Source organism: Anopheles arabiensis (assembly GCF_016920715.1).
Source record: "Anopheles arabiensis isolate DONGOLA chromosome X unlocalized genomic scaffold, AaraD3 X_pericentromeric_contig0048, whole genome shotgun sequence".
Lineage (NCBI taxonomy): Eukaryota > Metazoa > Arthropoda > Insecta > Diptera > Culicidae > Anopheles > Anopheles arabiensis.
In genome coordinates, this window is record NW_024412126.1 from 26,234 (window position 1) to 48,363 (window position 22,130).

At 40.5% G+C, this 22,130-nt stretch overlaps 1 long non-coding RNA gene across 1 annotated transcript; it reads left to right on the top strand.

Annotated features, from left to right (window-relative positions):
- Positions 1–473: 473 nt before the first annotated feature.
- Positions 474–21,837, top strand: LOC120908220. The gene is made up of 3 exons (XR_005741079.1): positions 474–645; positions 1,471–1,672; positions 21,755–21,837. It is a non-coding gene; the product is annotated as an uncharacterized LOC120908220 (long non-coding RNA).
- The last annotated feature ends 293 nt before the right edge of the window (positions 21,838–22,130 follow it).

Here is a 22,130-nt window from a genome sequence, read left to right on the forward strand (position 1 = left end):
GCCTCCAATCGCGCCTGCTGTTTCGCAGAGATACCCAACTTCGGTATTGCAGCGGCAGCGCGAACCGATTATTTTACTTTTTCTGGCGGATTTGTGAGAAAACTCGTGTCGAGAAATGAGTTTTGTATTTTATTTTGCATAAACTATGTGAAATAAATAATTTGATTCGCAAATTGATAGAAAAATATTTCTTCTTGGCACATTCAATCGTCACCAGACCTCGGATGGTTCCATACACGAACCGCGATTATCTCAGATTTTATAACATAATTGACAGCTCAAGTCATACGCGATTTTCGCGGTACCGCGACGATCTCGGTTGCGTCTATTTCCAGCCTTATGCTTTTATGCTGTTGGAGTCCTGGGGTAAGAATTCGAGCAGATGATAATGCTCGCAACCCTCGCAATGTTTAGCGGGGGCTTAAGTTATACACATCTTGATGAAGGGAAGTTTTAGTTGTCAAACGCAATGGGGAATGTGGCCATGGCTGTATCAACGCCATTTTAGAAATTGTGAGATCTGTTCTTCGACAGAAAATGGTGAATAAAGCGTGTTCAACTGAAAATTATTAGCGTGAAAAGTCTTGTTCTACCTGTTTATCTCTGTTTATTTGGACATTCGTGATATTTTACTTCGTTGATGAAGTAAGTTTCCATAAAATCTGTATTCTTAGTGCCAAAGTGTTTAGAGAAATGGTTATAATTGTAAATGTTGCAAACTGCTTTCGCGGGTGGTTTTTATTCGACGAATATGTAATTTTTGTACATTTCAAATGATTTCGATTTTTGTGGTTTATTTTGTGTGAACTAGTTACATCACTATATTTTGTGACTCTGAATATCTTTGTATTAATTGATAAAAGTTCAACCATTATCAACATCTAACTGGCAGAAAGTCCCAAAAGTTGATAGCAAGTAAAATGAACGACCATGAAAGCTTTTGTGCTCGTGTTAATTCACACACTGAGAGATAAATTATTTTATGTTCAGGGTTCGTCGGCGTTTTTAAATGTGTGAGTTGAAGTTGACAAGTAGAAAAATGGGTAAAATGTAACGTATTATAATAATAACGAATTAAATTCATCTGAATCGTTTAATTAAACAGTTATTTCGTATAAACAATTTCGCACTAATGTGCGACGTTGAATGCAAAAGAAAATACGCAGAATATGTATTTTATGGACAATCGAGTTTACCAACACTGTCAAAATGTAATTACATGGAACGTATAAAATACGGATTACATATGTATTGGTGGGACATTTGATGAATTTATTGGGTTTTATGGATATCGAATAGCCCACAGGAAACAGGTAGAGGATCGATTGAAATGATAATGAAATAAATCACAATTGATCAACAAAATCTCTCAGCGGTCAAAACTATTTCACGAATATGTTGTACTTTATTGAGAACCTATCATATCAATGGAATTGTTGTCTAAAGTTTTTTCTTTCTCTAAATTAACAGTTAAATTCAATCAGGTTACTGTTGGATGCATACTTTCGTGGCATTGTGCCACTTCAGTAGTTCTTGAAAAGCAACTCAAGACCAGTAGCGAATTAAATCTGCCTGATGAAATCCCTCTTAAGGAGTGAAGTATTCCAGGAAAGGATTCTATAATCAACATACCATTTGTAATAGACATTACTTTGCGGCGACAACTGTGAAGGTGAGTAAACATTTGCTCTTACTAGGTGTCACAAAACGATGCAATATGCAAATAAATGGATAAACGGATGGAAATATGCTTTATATATTTGGTTGATCGATGAAAACGAAAGCTATTTAATGTTTTGAAAATGATACGGTGTTTAACATTACGTTTTCCTATCAAAGTAAAATTTTAGCTTGTTTAAACAGTTGGTTTGCTTTTAACTCTTTAAAAAAACTGTCATCACTTTTACGGGACACACGGGAATACAGATAGCATTTTACTACAACGGCAGTTCGCGATGTTGAGAAATTCAACTGAATCGAAGTACTAATAGTTTCTTTTTTGTGTGTTCTGACCATTTCGATAGTTCTGACTTCCAATCTATCCGTCTGATCCATCCTTTTCGGTCGTTGTGACCGTTCTGAAACCGATTAGTAAGTTCAAAACATTGAACCTTTTTCTGATCTTTCGGTATGGCAGCTTATATACTTGTGACAACTTGTGAAACATTCACTGCATTCGCTAAGAACAAATCCCAGCACTATAGGAAGGGAAGCAGCAAATCGATATTGATGTGCTACTCTCTTTGTCCTCAATTAAAATGATAGTAGCGCTTTGTTAAAGCAAGTGATATTTGGTTCTTTTAGTGATCCCTTGTTCCAGTTCTGTACTGTCTCACAAGGTAGGAACATAATTGTAACGGAATTTTCCCGTTATGTATGTTCTGTTTAGGGAAGTGTTGCAAGTGTATCAGTTTCTTATCCATTTCTCAATGCGAGAGTGCACGTTGAACACCGCAAAAATCGAAAACAGTCGAAGTCGTACGAAACCAAAAACAATTCAATTGCGTTCCGGTTTCGTCGGACGCCGCATCTGGTTTTATCCGTCAAACTAATTGTGTGGCGTTTTATAGGAACAACCTCCTCTCACCTGTTTCCAGCTATGTTTGAATCTCGTGCCGTTTGCATAAAATCGCAAACCGCCTGCTTCGAATCGCATACCACTACGATCGAATGCGTGCATCTACGGTTGAATCGCAGCTTGCCAGTACGGATGAATCGCATACTAGTGATGGGCAAAACGGCTCCGACCGGCTCCAGACAATTTCGAAAAACGACAATTTCTAAATGCTCCGCTCCTTGACTCCGGAACCGGCTCCGCTTCCACGGCTCCGGAGCCGGCTCCGCTCCCACGGAGCCGGCTCCAGAACGAGCCGGCTCCAGAGCCGTCGGAGCGGAGCCGGTTCTGGAGCCGTTGGTGCGGAGCCGGCTCGGGAAAAAGTAGAAGCCGGCTCCGGAGCCATTGGTGCGTTCTGAAACGCCCATCACTATCGCATACCACTACGGTCGAATCGTGCCATTATGATCGAATCGTGTGCCGCTACCATTAGATTTCTGAAAGCCACCTTTCAGAAATCCAATTGTAGTGGCACACGATTCGTCCATACTGGAACGCTATTCTACCATAGTGGAACGGGATTTAACCGTATTGGCACGCGATTCAACCGTAGATACGCATTTGATCATAGTGGCATGCGATTCCAAGCAGGCGGTTTGCGATTCGATGCAAACGACACGTGATTCGAACGTAGCTGGAAACAGGTGTAATTTTTCATAACCGTTAAACCAGCGTTCGGCAAACTTTTGAGACAAAGGGCCAAATTTAGTATATGATCTAAAGCCGCGGATCCGAAGAAAGCGTTTTTCTATTCTTGTGATTTAATTATTACATTATATAATTTTAGAAACAAAATAATTGGTTAATGATATCAAGCAATGCGATTGGTATTATTGCTGTTTTCCTATAATTGTGTCATCCAAGTGTGGTTCAAAATTGATAATACCTATTTATTTTTTTAATACATCGCCTACCACAACTATATGGACAGTTGTTTTCGCGATTTGCGAAAAATTCATAAGATAGATAAAAACAGTGAATGTAATAGTTGTGCAGAATGCTATTTCACATCTTTGTATATTTTTTCAAATTTTTAAACACATTTTTACACAACTTACGACGAAAAACAAATTTATGGTCGTACCATAGCTATAAAGACACTTCGAAAAACAGGTTTTATGTGCTAACTAACGTATTTAAAAATCATTCAAAAATATAAATAACATATTCTACAAAGGTTTTAAAGAAATACATTTTTGAATGATTTTTTAAAATTGTTCTTATAACTTATTTTAAGGTTTTAAAAGTTTTATAAGAGTAATTATCAAAAAATATTTTTTCGAATGTAATGATTGTTTTGAAAATGCAAACCAAAGTATGTAAAAGTTTTTCAAAAATTATTTTGAAATCGCCATGAGAACCTTTTCAATTTTGTGAACAACGGTTCAAACCTGATCAGATCAAACAAAAGCGACACAAAAAGCTCAACAACGATTTTTAGCAGAATCTAAATATTTGCTGTTGTTACATACATAGTTAAGGAATGTAATCCTAGTCCGATATTTTTCCTCCAACCACCCACTTCACCACTGCCTTCACTGTTTTATCTATCTCTTATGGATTTTCCGCAAATCGTGAAAAACAACTGTCCATATAGTTGTGGTAGGCGCTGTATAGAAAAATATTAATCATAAAATCTCGTATGCGACCTTCATTTCGATAGTCTTATTGTGGTGTTAAAATAATGTTAATATTACATGACGGTTACATTAAAAGTGGACAACAATTGTCGATTTTGCATGGGTTTATCTTAATCCGCACTAACAAAACGTTTATTGCACTTTGAGCGCAATGCAATCATTTCAGGTGAATTTCGACAGAATTTCGATATAACACCCTAGTCCGCAAACTGGTCCAACATCCGTCACCTGGGTCCTATCGATTTTTCTACACCAACGTGATGCAAAACTGTACTCTAACAATTTTGTAGCGAAAACTTAATAGGAATTGATGAAAATCGAAGATAGAACATAAATCATACATGTCTTCGCCCACCATGGTGACAATTCCCAATAACTGACGAAAGGCAATTCGCAAAGTCTTGAACTTATTTGTGCAAGTAATTTGAAATAATTCCCTTTCAACAGATGTAAATGTAAAGAAATTATCTTTCCTAGTTTTTCTACAGCCAGCCGAAAACGGCATATTTTTTCATGCAAAAGTTATTGATATTGACTTCGAGTTCGAACATACTGAACGGTCCGTCATTCCATAGTACTTTAATTAAAAGTTGAAAAAGTACGATGGTTTAATATGATATAATAAAAGATCTTCAATAATTTGTGTACGAATCGTTTCTTCCCATCTTTCAAAATCAGTCAAATCCTTTCGCGGGCTGGATTTAATGTTGCGGCGAGCCGCATTTGGCCGCGTGCCGGATTTGCCGAACGCGCTAAACTATTAAAATCATTTAAATACAGGTAGTCCTCGAGATTCTCGGCACCTCAGTTCTTTAAGCAAATTGTACTGATTTCTGACACATCAATTGTAAAATGCTAAGTAATTTCCTTTTTGATCGAATGTTAAAAATCATTTGAAAGGATATAAAACAATTATATTTAGTCATAATCATATTAAATAATAAATTAATAGGCTGAAATCATCCCCTACTTGCAACATTATACAAAAATTGATATTTTGGGTAGAAATCACGAGATTTGACTTCTGTGGAAATTCGGGATATGTTGTTTTTGCGGCCGTTTTCGGTTCCCATTAACCTTTAAGTTGGCAACCGATACCCGGGTATCTTTTTCAACTTCGAACTGCAATAACTTTTGATTCATTGCTTTTATTGACCTGAAATTTTCCGTAGCCTCCCAAATTTTAATTTCTGATTTTTGGTGCTGTAATTTAAACAGTCTGTAAGTATTTTATTTTGAATTTTTTAACTTTCCTACGTAAGTTGGCAACCAGCATACCCGGGTATTCCATACATTTTGTATGGAGAATGACGTTTCTCTTCTTCCTCTTTTCGTATTCTGCTTATTTTCGAGTCAAATTCAAGCGATTCCAAATTTGAATTTGACCGTTATTTATAATAAAATGAAAAACTTAATGAATTAATGAAATAGAAGAGAATATATGGTCGGCATTACTTGCTTACAGCATTAAAATATAGAAAGCATTGTTTACCTATGAAAATCGTTATTTTTTGCATCAAAACATGTGGAATACCGGGTATGCCGGTTGCGAACTTACGTGTGTAAATCTGGTTGCCAACTCTACGGTTAACCGTGTATTTCGGGACCGATCGAAAAACTGTTTGCGAACAGCAAGTGCGATAAAATCTGGAGATGGAGCACATACACGGCCCTGGAGCAGAACCGAAAGATATCCGATTTAAGAGCGTGCTGCAAACCATTGCTTAAAATAAAAGATGATTTACAAAATGTGTCATTTTCATTAGGACTGTATAGGACGGCATGTCCGCGTAGGAGGTTACGCCAAATAGAAGAAGTAATTATCATTGTATTATTTCCTACCACTCTCTCGCGACGATTGAATCGATACGGAGAACAATAGCACTGCCCGAGTCGCACTCATACAAAACACTGAATAGGTTAAACATGAATAATAAATCGTTAAGGCCAATATTAGTTTAAAAGTATTTTAAATCGAAAATAAGTTTATATCTATATTTATATTTATTCATTAATCCATCGGGATTTTAAAGATCTTACATGAATGTACTTAAATTAGTGCTTATGAACTGTGTAAGGTGGTACATACATCGATGCTGAGTGTGTTGAGCAAAATTTTGGCGGTTGCTTCAGCGGAGGTTGACATCCACCTGCAGTCCAACGGGGACAATCGGACGCCCAATACGGTTTCCGTAAAGGGCGTTCGACCGTGAATGTCATCACTGGGCTCTGGACAAGAAGCGAAAGGGGATCGCTTCTATGTGGTGGTAACTGTGGACGTCCGGAATGCCTTTAATTCGGCAAACTGGACAACCATCGGCCAAGCTCTGCAGCGTAAAACACTCCGCCTTATTTGCAGGCATTGCTGCGGAACTATTTTGTTGGCCGAACGCTCCACTACGATACGGATGAAGGAATAGTGTCGAGGACTGTATCTGCTGGCGTTCCTCAGGGCTTGGTACTGGACCAACACTGTGGAACGTCATGTCCGACGACCTATCCGCTTGCCGCTCGAAGGACTACGAGCGGACATCATTGGTTTTGCTGACGACGTGGCCTTTACATTTTGTGAAGGACCACGGAACAGGTTAGTATTTTGGCAAATTCTAACCTGGAGGGTAAAAGTAAGGCTCAGCTCTCTACGTTACCCAGGAGAAGCGTTACATGCCTTGAAATATTCCCAAGCAGCATTCATGCGACCGACCAGAGTACATTATTTTATTAAAGAATATTTTCAATTGCGATACAAATAAAAACCTTTAAGATTAACCAACATCTAGGACATTACATTCTAAAACACAAGTAATATATATAGTTTATGAGAAATATTCAAGAAAAAATCTAAAAACCCTTGAAGCTTTAAATTGGAGTAACATTCCCAATAAGTAGAACATAAAAATATGTAAAATTTATTTATTTAAGCTAAATATTTAAAAAAAATTATTTGTGAAATCTGTTCTCTAGCTCACAACCAATTCACTTTCGGATCGATCGGTTCACTTCCAAACATCGCGGTGGTTACGTTAAGACTAATTTATTATACATATTTACAATTCACTAATTTCTATTCTAATAAATTGTTAGATCCGTCTAGCGGATTGCCTACTCATAGGCGCAAACATTCCCGACCACCTAAAATTCATATTTTTACCCACTTCATTGAATTTCCTTATTTATCTGCCGATACCTTAATTCATCATATCTCACATCAATTTCTCATGATGTTTTAAATAGATCCTCTCTTATGCATTCCTCCACCACTTATAATTATATATGTATGTTGTACTCATTATCATATTTTTTATCAATCCTCTAACTGCTACTTCTTTTCACCTTTTCGACGATCACTGGTTAGGCAAAATACAAATACGAACTACTGGTCGCTTGATATCTTTCGCGTTGGACGTTCGCAATGTTACTACCCGTACCACACCGTCACTCCTGGATGGACTTCTGACACCCTTGCTAATGGCCATTTCGTTGGGGTACATTATCCTCGTAACAAGACTAACATACCGGGGACGATTGCGGTTACAGATCCATGCCACTTAGTTCTCGCATGGAGCTGTTGAAGATATTCAGTCTTCCATCTGACCCAAAACTGCTGCAACCGTTTTCTGACCAACCGCCAATGATTTAAACGGTTATCTGGGATGTCCTTCACATCGATCTCTATAACGTGCTGCAGGTGAGATCCCGTCAAAAGTGCCCTGGGGTTAGCGCTTCAAAGTCCGACGGGTCATCTGACAGTGGGGTAATGGGCCTCGAATTCAAGCACGCTTCGATTTCTGTAAGTAAAGTGGTCATGTCTTCGTATGCTGAAGCATTTCCAAGAACTCTTATTAAGTGAAATTTCATTGATCTTACGGCAGCTTCCCACAATCCACCAAAGTGTGGGGCACGAGGTGGGATGAACTTCCACTGGATTGTATTTTCCCACTCCATGCTGAAACCTCTTCTATGTTGCTTGAGCATAGCATTTCATATAATTGATGTAGCTCGTTTGCTGCTCCTTAAAGTTGGTTCCATTGTCTGAATGCAGCTCCGTCACCAGCCCTCGTCTTGCAACAAATCTCCTGAGTGCAGCCAAGAAGGCTGGAGTGCTTAAATCGGATACTAATTCCAAATGAACGGCTCGAGTTACAAAACAAACAAAACGGCTACAAATGCCTTTGTCGGTGCTCCTCTTCGATGTTGTGCCTTGATCCATACAGGTCCGCAATAGTCCACCCCGATATCGCGAATGGTCTTGCTTCTGTTACTCGATTTGCAGGAAGATCGGCCATTGGTTGAACCACTCCCTTTGGATTACATTTAAAGCACCTAATACATTTGTGGCATACTTTTTCACTATCGATCTTGCCCCAAATATCCAGAATCGTTGTCTGATCGCAGTCAGAGTTGTTTGTACTCCAGCGTGCAATTGTTTTAGGTGATAATGTTCAGCCAGCATTTTTCCCAACATATGGTTTTGGCACAGCTATTGGATTTTTGCATCTATACCCATGTGATTTTGTAATCTTCCATTTAACCGAATGATCCCTTCTGCGTCGATAAATGGCTTATATCCTCTCAATGGAGATGACTGGGGAATTTCCTTCTTACTTGTGAGACAATTTAATTCCTTTTCAAAACATTGTTTCTGAGCTAGTCGACACAATACCCGCTCTGATCGCAAACGTTCTTCTGTGGTGAGGATTAGCGTCTCGTATTGAACTACTGAAGATCCATGCTGTTCTGACTCTCTCTTTGATCGCATTCGCACACCTTGTAGGCACCTAAGCAGTAACCTACTAGCCGAAGCTTAGCGAAAGATGAACAACGATCGAACAACCAGTCAACAAATGTCTCTTCATTGACTGAAGAGGCTATTAACTCCACCTTCCGTTCTTCGCCTGTTGATATTGCTCTTGCTTCAGGCAATGTTGGCCATTTTTCTTCAGCTTCTGATAGCCAAGTAGGCCCCGACCACCAAAGCGCATTATTGATTAATCGCGATGGTTCACATCCTCGACACTAAATCGGCTGGATTGTCTCCCGGTACATGTCGCCAATTACATCCAGCGGTCAACAATTGGATCTTTGCCGTGCGATTGCCCACAAACGACACATGATGAGGGACTGGATCCAATGCCATGTTGTCATAGAATCAGTCCATAGGAAACACGGCCCTCCACGTAGCCTCCCTTTCTTGCAAAGTCCATAGACGGCTTCCTAACAGCGCTGCACACAACTCTAATCTCGCAATGGTCAAACGCTTTGCCAATGGAGCAACGGATCGAGATCAGCAGCTGCACCTTCGCTGCTCCCAGGGGCTACATTTCGCACATACAAACATGCACCATATCCACGCTCAGATGCATCACAAAATATATGATACTCTATCGTCTCACTCGAGCACACCAACCGTGGAAGCTTTACATCTTGCAGCACATGAAGTTGGGTTGCAAAATTTGTCCATTCTCGACACAAGTCTTCCGGCAACTCTTTATCCCAAGGCCACGAAATTCCATTAACATCTTTCAGCTTCGCTTCTGCATAAAGATTTTTGCCACCATTTTGACGGGGTCCACAAATCCCAGAGGATCGTAAATCCTAGCGATCGCACCCATTACATTTCGCTTGGTAGCACTGATGACAACATGATGCTAGGAACTCGTATTATATCCGTCCTCGGCTCCATATTACTCCTAATGTGACCATGCTTTCTCCACATTTAATACGTGCACATCTGTCTTGGCTAGATCTTCCTGGAATTCCCTTTAATGCTTCTACCATGTTTGAAGCCCATTTCCGGAGCTTAAATCCTGCCTTTGCCAACATTTCGACCACGTCTTGTCGTATTAGTTTTGCTTGATCTGCAGATTCGGCACGAAATCAAATCATCAACGTAGAAATCGTTGTACCATCGTTTTGACGCCGGAAATTCACTCACCATCTTCAAAGGCTCGCCTTAACGTTTTATTGCCAGGTACGGGGCATGCGGTTCCATACGTGACAGTGTTTAGTTTAAATGTACCCACTGGCTCTGACTCATGTGATCGCCAAAAATGCACTGCAGTTCTCGATCCTTCTCATCTATTAACACCTGCCGATACATTTTCTCACATCGGCTACCATTGCAACTTTGTTAAATCGAAAGCGCAATAAAATAGAGACAAGATCGTCTTGCAATTGAGGTCCGGTCAACAAAATATCGTTCAAAGACCTTCCACTGTCTGTTTTGCACGAAGCATCAAACACGACCCTGCACTTGGTAGTTGTGCTGTCTAGCTTCCATACGGCATGATGAGGTAAATAGTATCGTATACTCTGTTTCCTCTCATCGGTTACCTTTGTCATGTGACTTAATTGAAGATATTCATCCATAAACTTATGATATTCTTCGCTCAAGCATGTATCCCTCTTCATTCGCCGCTCTACTGCTCCGAATCGTTTTAGAGAAATTTCATATGATTCTCCTATTTCCTTTTATAGTTGTCCTTCTTTGCAACTGTACTATATATCTCCCATCTTCATTTCGTCGTGTTGTTTTATCATACCATTCTTCACATAGTTGCTCCTCTGTTGACAAAATCTTCTCCTCAGGAATATCTTCCAATCTTACTAGCCTTTCCATTGCAGCATTAAAATCATCATCTATCGCACATCCCGTGCTTTCGTTGAAATTGTCCTCAATAGCCTCTGTCATTTTCCGCTGACAATCCAACCTAACTTTGTTTCGAGCAATCGAGGAAGATATGACGCCAACCTTATTTTTCCTTCACAGCAACTCTGCAAACAAGCCGACTCCTATTAGAATATCAATTCGCTCTGGCTTGTTGAACGTTGATCTGCCAAGGCTATACCTGATGGTATGTTCCATCGATTGACTTCTACCATCTGACTCGGATAGTCGGATGTAACCTTCGGTAACACAAAAATTGCAATCCTGCTTGGAAATCGGAAACACGCGATCTAATGCTGGTAGAAACCATACTGGTTGCAGTAACTGCCACTGCACCAATTCCTGATAACGGTCTGGACATTCGCAATCTCTTCAATTTTAGTTGTTGTGCCAGTCGTTCAGTAATAAAGTTAGACTGCGATCCTTGATCTAGCAACGCCCTAGCTGGTAACTCTTCATTATCACTTCCGCGTATCCATACCAGTGCTGTTGACAACCACACCATGTTTCTAGTTCTACCTGATACTCTGGTTGTCGCATTAATCGTTGTCGTTTCTTCCCATTGGGTGTAAGCTGCTCTACCTGTGATGCCTGTGCTGCCACTTGGATCGCTTCCTGTCGTTTGCAAAGCAGCGTGTTATGTTTGCCGTGACAATGACTGCATTTACTCTCGTTCCGACAAAATCTTATTTGATGGTTCCCTTCAAGCAGCTAAAACATAAATTGTGTTTCTTCGCCTTCCGTTGCAAAAGTGACATACCTTCAAACGTCGTACATTCCAACAAGAGGTGATTTGCCTTACATGCTGGACAAACCCTTTTGTCATTGTATGAAGACTGGGCGGCGCATGTGACAGCATATGAGTGCGGCAATCTGTTTATCTTCTGGTCCGGCAAACGATTCCGCTGGTATGCCTTTGTTGCTGACCTTGTCCCGATCACACCGATGCTATGAAGCGCTGTGCTGTTTAGAATTCGTATCCTTTTCTCGCAGAATTCCATCAACAGGTCGTAGGTGTCGGTCTTGTTTTCCACTGCAAAATGTTCATACGCAATTAGTGTGGTGTTATCGAATTTGTACATTACCAGTGTCGTGAGCGGTGTGTTCCAATGTTGCGTTGGTTCTTCCAGCCGTTTCATTCCTTGAACCAGTCGTCGTGTTTCGTTAACAATTCTGGTTAATTCAGATGACGTTGCGGCACTCATCGGTTCCAGCTGAACAAGTGCTTTAAAATATTCCTTCGCAGCTGCTTATTGTCGTCGTATCTCTGCAACAGGGTGTCCCAGGTTGACGCGTAGCTTTTCTCCTCCAGCGGCACATGCTCAAACTGTAGTGCAGCTTCTCCCTTCAGCAGCTAAAGGTACTGAAGTTTGGCTACATCCGGTAGCTCAGCCATCATGCACTAACGACACAAAACGATCCTTACGTTACCCACTGGGTAATGTTACCATCAAACGTCGGAAGCTCGAGTTTTGGTAAACGCATTTTAACACTCGCGGTAGTCGTATTCGCCATCGTGCTACTTGCGATCGGCTGCACACTTTCATCAGTCTTCAACATATCCATGATAAACCCTCTCACGGTGAAACTTTTAAAGAAATCCCTTCTATCACTTCGCATCTGCACTTCATCTGCTTCTTCATCTTCAATAAGCAAATTTTCCTCGCCTCTTCGTACGCATCCTTCGCTCCTTCTAACGCTTTCAATTGACTTTGTAGTTCTACCCGCTGTTCAGAATCTTTATAGTTATCCACAAAATCCACAAATTCTTCCATCCACGTACGGCGGTCCTTATACACTTTTGTTAGTTTCGTAACCTTTTTGTCCGCAGGCATTTTGCTTTATTTAAACCACTTTATTATTAATCCAAACGCTATCAATTTACGAGAATCACGATGGCTACTTAAACCCTACAATGTCAATGACCTATCAAGCCAAACCGCTGCGTGCGCACCTTCACTCAACGCACTTCACAGTTCACCAGCACTCACGAACACAAATGCTACCACTTTGCGCACTCACTTCTCTAATCGCGATGGCTGTTCCTAAACTCCTGGTCAATGACCGACTAAGCCAAGCTGTAGTTCGCACAATTTCACACAAGGTGCACAGAATCAAACTCGTATAATATTACAATCTCGTCTTACAGTCCGTTTTAACGTCTTTGCAATTGCTTTTTTCTTCTTTTTCTTTAGTCCGCTCTTGTCCCACGTTGGCCTTAACTTTCCTTTATCCCTGTTTGACAAGGGTCACCGCACCATCAACATGTTTGAGTGAATCACAAAACAGCCGAACGATTTTCTACAAACTTTTCATCCACGCTTTATAAATTGTGACTGTACTTAACACAATTTCCAAATCCGGTTCGATAGGACCAAATGTTCTCTAGCTCACAACCAATTCACTTTCGGATCGATCGGTTCACTTCAAACATCGCGGTGGTTACGTTAAGACTAATTTATTATACATATTTACAATTCACTAACACCTTAATCCTATTCTAATCCTAAGTCTGTCACCAATATATACACATTTTAGATCCGTCAGCGGATTGCCTACTCATAGGCGCAAAAATATGTTTGTGGCCATTTTAAATCATAATTGCATTTAGTTGAAAAACACTCTTATTAGGACAATGATACAGGTCAATAAATGCATTTACATTTTTAGGTTAATAATTACATTTACACATTGATTATGATTTTAATATCATAATTTTACCCATAGGTGGCTAAGCAATATTTTTAAAGTTGCTATAACACTAATGGATATCAAACGTAGTAAGGTATAAGTCATATAATAACTTTTTATTCTAATGAATTATCAATGAATCTAAACCTTATGAAAGATTGCTCAAAATTCATAAGGTTTAGATTATTAGACATTAATATCTATCAATTTGCGGTTAAAACAGGCGTTCAAAAATGTTGCTTGGGTTTGTGATAAACAGGCGTTACGCGTAACGCTAGCGTAACGTAGAGGGCTGAGCCTTACTTTTACCAAATATTCCAGTCGATCTGTCACACCGGGTGTTAAAACAACGCTCCCAAGATGTCACACAAAGGGCTGCTGAAATCAAATGCTCGTAGTCAGTAATCCATTGCACGTATTCAAAAGTAGAGAATGCTGGTCAAGAATCTATTGCGATTAATTAAACAAAATATGCTGCTAGTCTAAACTCAATTGAAAAACCCTGTAATACGCCCAATCTGTTACAAGATGTTAAGATTTGTATTATGTATTGTATTATCCGGCACTACAACCGTTTTGCGGTCTTGGCCTGCCTCAGGAGTGTACGAAACCGCGCCTTCGTCTGCCAGTCCGTTATCCCGGCCTTAATGGCGGACGCCTCCACGCTATCTTGCCACCTCAATTAGGGCCTACCACGCCTCCTCTGTCCTTGTAGACGGCCTAAAAGACTTTACGGGCTGGGTCGTCCGTTTCCATGCGCACAACATGGCCAGCCAACCGGAGCCTGGCGAGCTTGATACGCTGCACGACAGTGAGGTCGCCGTACATCTCGTATAGCTCGTCATTATAGCGGCTCCTCTATTGTCCTTCTACACATACGGGGCCAAGTATCCTTCTGAGCATCTTCCTCTCGAACGCGGCTAAGAGGGGTTCTTCAGATTTGGACAGTGTCCATGTCTCAGAGGCGTATGTGAGTACCGGGACTATATAGGTACTATATAGTCCCAGCTTCGTCCGTCGCGACAGGTTCTTTGAGGTGAACTGCTTTTTTAAGCAGTTAACATTTTAAGTTTGTTAAATCTTCCTATCATATATAATTGCAATGACACCCAAGGAAACATAACTGGCCATATATGATAGCTATGGCTCATAAAGCGTTAAATCCGCAAGGAATTAGGAATGTCATTCATTCCCGCAAAGATACAATTCCGCAAAGATTTAATACCGCTCTGAATTGCAGTAAAGAAGAAAGATCAATTCCGTAAAGAGTTTCAAAGGTGTACCAAGATTCAATTCCGTATTGAGTTGCAAAGGAGTCACAAGATTTAATTCCTAAGGAGAGTCGATTCTGATAGGGATTAATACAGGAATGGAACAGGAGGAAGCAACAACGGAATGAAATGCAAGAACATCAACAGAGAGGACAAAGAATAAATTATAGAGGTAAAGAGAGAGAAAAACAAATATCTCGTAAAATCATTCCAGTCTCTCTCCATAAACTAGATTACAGTGTGAGACAAAAATGAGAAGTAGTTGTTTTTAATGGATAACTAGGTGGCCCAGCAGTAAACCTAGTTTTACCCAAAATACTATTAGTTGACGATTAAGTATTATAAATCGTAAATATTGGTGTCTGAGTACAGATTTCTTTTTTGAATTATTTTGAACTGTAAATTAACCCGTTGTGCAAAATCGAGCAGTTTTCTGCGTAGTTGTCAAGGCCGACGCAAAAACTACGCCAGAATTTGTAAACTGGAATTTGTAAAAACTGCTCTGGCCAGCGCATTAGTAGCAGATTTTAGGTGCCTAACGCCCTCTGTTAAGGGAATGGGAAGACTATTTCAGACGGCGGAGCAAAAACGGCCAAAAATTCAAAAATATTGGCACCTATTTTACTCTCTTCCTCTCCCTGCTTCTCTTCGTTGCCTTTTCTTACTTGCGCTCAAGGATGTTATATGAGACCAGGTGGTGGAAAAACCCACCTGAAGCCATTGCAGATCTCGCGTGTCACTTCTTCCAAGTTTTAGTACGCGATTATTGAAACTTCCTTCATTTACCACTTAACGTAAATAAGATTATCATTATAAAGATTTTTCTCATCCGAATCAACCGTTTGTTTCGTTGAATATATTAAAAATACAACAAAAAAAATTATACGGATTTGAAAGATGTATGGGATTTGACATGGGGACTCTTGCTGGATTGAGAACCCGCACGTCAAGAGGTTGTTTGTAGGCTTGAGCAATTTGATTCTTTTCAGTGAACGCGTGCGATGTAGTTCGTTCAGTATGATGAACTGAACGCGTGCGGTAAGTCAGTCGCTCATTTGGTGCTAACTACCTTTTTTAAATATCATGTTCAATTTTATCGAAATCTTCATGCAAGCTATAGAAAGTTGCTGCATTTAAGGCTGCATTTTTAATTATAAATACAGTCAGTCCGAGATACGCGGTTTATGCCTAACTAGGCAACTAGCTTTTTACATTAAGCCATTTGTGTATTACAATTCACTCATAAATTTTTAAAATTTCTGGGTTTAAGAGGTTCTCAAATTTTGGCAAAACAGTCATCTATCTTGCATTTGAGAATCCTTTGAGCCAATTGTACTGATAGCTCACAAGAACTTAGAAAACGTAGCTCGAGAACAGACTGTATATATTTACGTTGATTTGTAATCAAAGCTGATCTAAACTAGTAAAATCTACAAGCTTTCTCTTTTATGTTGCTGTGCTCTTAACAAGTTCTTTTGTGCGACTGAACTAACCAAACGTGCGTGCGGCAGTGTGCGACAAGAGTTCTTTTGTGCGGCTGTGTGCGATTGATCAATCCGACCACGCCAGCAATATGTGCATTCTTTCTCGCTCAAAGCGCGATCGATCTTCTTGTGTCATTGTGTGTGACAAATTTTGCCGTCCCAAAACGAATGTTTTTTTCGTTCAGTCTATGACACCGACAGTTATCTTGCATCTTGTTCGGAGCACATTTCTGTTAAATCTGTATACGTGCGGAAGACCTACCCGTTCACTTTTTGCGTGCGGCGATCAACCGCACACTATAATGAACTGCGTATGAGTGTGCGGCATAGGTCTCGCACAATTGTCCCATGCCTAGTTGTTTGTCAAATTGCTCTGTATTCCATCACCTGGTCTCATAAAACCTCCTTGCTTGCGTTCCAACCCGTGCCTTCTGTCATCAGCTGATTGTGTGTTGTGTATGCGTTGGTACATATAGCGGAATTTAGGAAAGTGTGCCACCTTAAGCATTTCTTCAACTCACTAAAACGTGAGTTTCGCTTGAAATAAACTACTTGACTATAAAAATTCATAGTGTAGGAGGCGAGCTGAACTTAGGGACATAAGGACGTAAGGACGTACGGACGGCAGACACAGACTCACGTGTTTTTCAGTTAACAGTTCAGCGTGAATTAACTTCTTTATTATTTTTGACAGTTCACATCTTTTTGACATTTGTATAAATGCAAAGGTATGTACATACGTGTCATTTGACGCCATTTTAAAGCCTACACATGACAGTTCGGATTCTGTTTGTCTACAATAGATTCTTAAACTATCAAGGTTAATTAATCCTCCTTTTTTAGCAAATTAACCATCTACAATCTCTTCTTCATCGCAACATCTTCTTGCATATTTTAACATGTTTCTATAAAATTCGTCGCAATCCTGTCGTGTAACCAGTTCGGCACCTTCTTTTATAGCCTTCACTAATTCTGTTCATTTATCTGGCGAGCGCGTTGAACAATATCCTTCCATTTCGAAAATAAATTCTCAATTGGATTGAAAAAAGGGGAATATGGTGGAAGGTATTCTAATCGAATGTTATTTTCCTCCGCAAATTGTTTGACAGTGTTGGTTTTGTGGAAGGCAACATTGTCCATAAAAAATATAGGATCTGTAATGTTAATGTTAAACCTTCTTTATTTTTTCGTAAAACTGAAATAGAGTTTGATTGAATGCTCCGTCGTTTGATTCGTAGGCTAAGATGCCATTTCTGGTCATACAACAGCAAATTGTTATATTCGAGCTCCTAATAGAAGACACTATATAAGAGGCAGGTTTTCCGGCATCTGACCAACCACTTTTGCATCGCAAAGAAACGTTGAGGAGGACTTTATCAACGAACATGAAATTGGCGTCATTGAGTTCCGCTTGCCAGTCCATAAAACGTAGCGCATACTCTTTTCTTACGTTGTCCGGAGCTTTTGGACGCTCAGGTAGAAGCTGCACCCTTTTAATGTGTAGTTGAAATGGGAAAGATAATTTCTAATTGTAGAAATACGCACATGAACGCCAAACTCTTCTGCAGATTCTTGGGTTATTTTCTTTAGACTCATAGAACAATCTTCATCCATCCATCTTTTTAAGGTTTGTAGCTGCTATCCTGTAAGTATGTTATTGTGGGCACTTCCCTTGTTGTTTAAATTAATGTTAATCTCGCCGTCTTTCACATATTTCTTTACAATCTGAGAAACAGTTTGGATGTTGAGGTCCATGGTTTTAGCAATATGTGTCATCCTATATTGGTCCAAGTATAATTTAACCATTTTTTGTTTATTCTCATATGTAATTGTTACAGTCCATGATTTTATCAATACCCGTCATCCTATACGGGTCCAAGTATAATATAACAATTTTTGTTTTTTCGAATTTAATTAATTTTGCTTGGAATACACTGTGCTGATGCTTGTGAGCCGGTTTCGATACAAAGTAAATTGTTTAATTGTTTATTTCTCGTTCAATGGATAACTATGGATCCGTGTGAATGTTCTTAAGTCTAATATTAGTTTTAAATAAGTAGAAACATTAACTTAATAATTTGTTTCTAAGGCAGTTTTAAAGGATTGCACTGAGGTTCCAAAATCAAACAAATTACGAACTTCGTTAAACACCCTAATCATCGAGATGATGGGGGTCTCTAGATCCACATCCAGTTCGACTACGGTTTAGGGCAAGTAACGCATGAGAACGAAGCTGAACAACAGGCGCGTAAAAGTTTAACTGCTGGAGCAGAGATGGACAGTCGATGTTACTTTGCAGTAAACCAGCCACAAACAGTTATTGCGCGGTACGGCGTCTGATGTGGAGCGGTTGCAGTCCGAGAAGCTGAAGTCGCGTTTCATAAGGTGGTAACTGACTGCCAGGTTGCCAAGGTAACAAGCGTGTTGCGTAATAAGCGACGCTGTATTGATTCCATTCTCTCAGAAAGTCTTTGGGTTGAGGGCTTCCAGACAACACAGGCGTATTCGAGTACCGGGCGGATAATACCGCATTATAACGCTTTGATGCAGACTGGGTCTTTGAAATCTCTTGTTATCCGAAACAACATGCCAAGCAATTGATTACCTCGAGTAATCATCTCCTCCATTTGCTGGTCAAATGACAGCTTTGAATCAAGTATGTCTCCGAGATCCTTCATAGCATTAGTGCGTTCTATTGGTAAACCATTAACTGTGAAGCTGGTGTTCCTAATTTCTCGTGCTTGTGTGAGTGAAGTGACTTGACATTTTTCAATGCAGAGGCTCAGGCGGTTTCGATTGCACCATTGGTGAAAATCGAAAAGGTATTGCTGTAGCTCGGAGTGGTCTGTGTCATTCTTTATCGTCATGTAGATTTTAATGTCAAGGCATACATACAATGATTCGCTGCTGGTACGACATACGATAGGTCGTTGATGAACAGTACGAACAGTAGTGGACCCAGGTTGCTACCTTGTGGCACACCAGATGATGCAATAAAAGACCTTGAATGGCACTGTTGGAAAGATACAGCATACGATCGATTGACAAGGTACGATTCTAACCAGCATATTAAATTTCGCCGAAGTCCCAACTTATTCATCTTGGCTAAAAGGATGTTGTGATCGATGCTATCAAAAGCAGCCTTTAAATCCATATAAACCGCATCTATCCATGTTACGGAGACATTGTGATATGAAGTCAACAAAGTTAGTAATCGTCGACCGCTTTGAAACGAAACCGTGTTGAGGGCTAATATAGTGATATGAAGCCGTGAGTAAACTTGTTTGGATCACTTTCTCAAAAACTTTGGCTCCAGCACTAAGTGATGTTATGCCTCTATAGTTGGCTGCATCTTCCTTGTCACCTTTTTTTAAAATATGGGGACAATCCATGAGCTCTTCCAAATAGAGGGAATTCTCCTTGTTGCAGTGAAAAATTAAAATTTTGGTGAAGATCGGCGCAATGGACTCACAGCATCGGATGAGAATGATGGCAGGAATACCATCTGGGCCAGGACTAGCAACTAGTGGTGGGCAAAACGGCTCCGAAGCCGGAACCGGCTCCGACCGGCTCCAGCAATTTCGGAGCCGGCTCCGGACTGCTAACGGCTCCTCCGACGGCTCCGGAGCCGGCTCCGCACCATCCGGAGCCGGTTTTAACACAAGGGACCAAAAGAACTTTTTCAATGAAGTTTCAATCAAGGAAATCCGTAAATAACGGAGTAGGTCATGTTTAAAAGAATTTATCAAAAAAAAAATCGATTAGTTTTGAATATTGTTAAGAAAGACGAGACTAACGAATGCTACACAACGTAATTCATGTCAATACTGCAATCGTATCGTGTGTTAGCTTCCACACGTGCGAGAATATATATTCATTTTTCAGTACGCTATCATACAATGATGTCTCTATTGAACCGTTAGTGCGGAGCCGTTGGTCCGGAGCCGTTGTTTCGTCGCCGGCTCCGGAACGATGGGCCCGATGCCGGCTCCGCAGTCATTGATGCGGAGCCGTGTAGAGCCGTTAGTCCGGAGCCGGCTACGGAGCCGTGGGTGCGGTCGGCTCCGGAGCCGTCGGAGCAGAGCCGGTTCCGGAGCCGTTGGTGTGGAGCCGGCTCCGGAGCCGTTGGTGCGGAGCCGGCTCCAGAGCCGTTCGGTGCGAAGGAGGCTCCGGAGCGGAGCCGGCTCCGGGAAAAGTTGGAGCCGGCTCCGCAGCCGTTAGTCCGGAGCCGGCTCCGGAGCCGTTGGTGCGCTCGAAACGCCCATCACTACTAGCAACAAACAAACGCCATATTGACATTTCGCAATGTGACATTTTCAGGGCTGAGCAAAAGCCCAAATCAAAAATCCACAGCGGCTTGCAACATTGGACAGTGTCATTGCACTCCATACAATACTGTTAGAAAAATTCCGTTATATGAATGTAAACCTCCACAGAATGCTTGCAAAGTTCCACTAGTCAGTTGAAACATTCCACCAAGTGATTGAAATGTTCCATTATATGATTCGAAACCCTGTAATTGGAAATTTTCACGTTTGTAGCTCTAGTGTATGTATTTCTACATGATTTGAGTCACCAATGAACCCTTTTTGACCGCCAGCTGTATCGCATTATGGTTTGTTTCTGGTATGTTTTTCCGGGTTGGAATGCGCTCATTATTATTGCTTACCATATCGCAATGCAATGCACACCATACCGCTGCATGCTACAAAAATGTTTACATTCGAAATATGGTGGTAAACTTGCCCCAAATTGAGGGTGCTCTTTTGCTATTGATCATTAAACTCATTAAATCATTAAACTTCATCATTAAAAATTCTTAAAGCGATATATAATTGTTTGGAAGTCGGCCACACACACACACATACACACGCACACGCACAAGCACACGCACACGCACACGCACACACGCACACACACATATACACACACGCATTCACACACACACACGCATTCACACACATTCACACACACGCATTCACACACACACACACACACACACACACACACACACACACACACACACACACACACACACACACACACACACACACACACACACACACACACACACACACACACACACACACACACGCATTCACACACACGAACAGGAAAACCTCGAAAAGTAGCCATATTTGGCTGTACGGTATAACAGGACACAAGGGTCTGCCAGGCAGATGAAAAGCTTAAATTGACTCGGTTGTAAAAGCCTATAGCGGGCTAGCCTGCCTCCCACAATTGCTGTGTTTTGCAGCAGGATTATTAATCCTAATAATGGTAAAATCATGTTTGAACCTTGTTAAAACGCTGATTTATTACAACAAAAACATAATAAAACATATTCCAACATTGAATCAGATTCTAAAAATTAACCTCTATTCTAGGTGATGCTGGTAATTTGCTACAACGGAATACAGAACAGAGTAAACACTACCTACATAAACAACTAAACAAAAAGTAGTTTTTGCTGATGAAGATTTACTGACAGTATGAGCACCTTGGGGGATCTAGGGAGAGCGTAATGCCAAACCCAAATTCGCAGCATTAGACATTAATAAGCTGTACATAACCAGCCGTGTAAGTTCAATATACGATGTACAAAAATATATTATTGTGTTTGTACAAAAATGTTTAATAAATGTTGAAAAATTTCAGGGAGAATCGTTTGAGCCATCGACACAAAAAGTACTGCCTCGCAAGCATGGCATGCAAAGTTTGGGAAAGGTTCCCACGGCCCGTCGTCCACCAGCAAACCTTCCA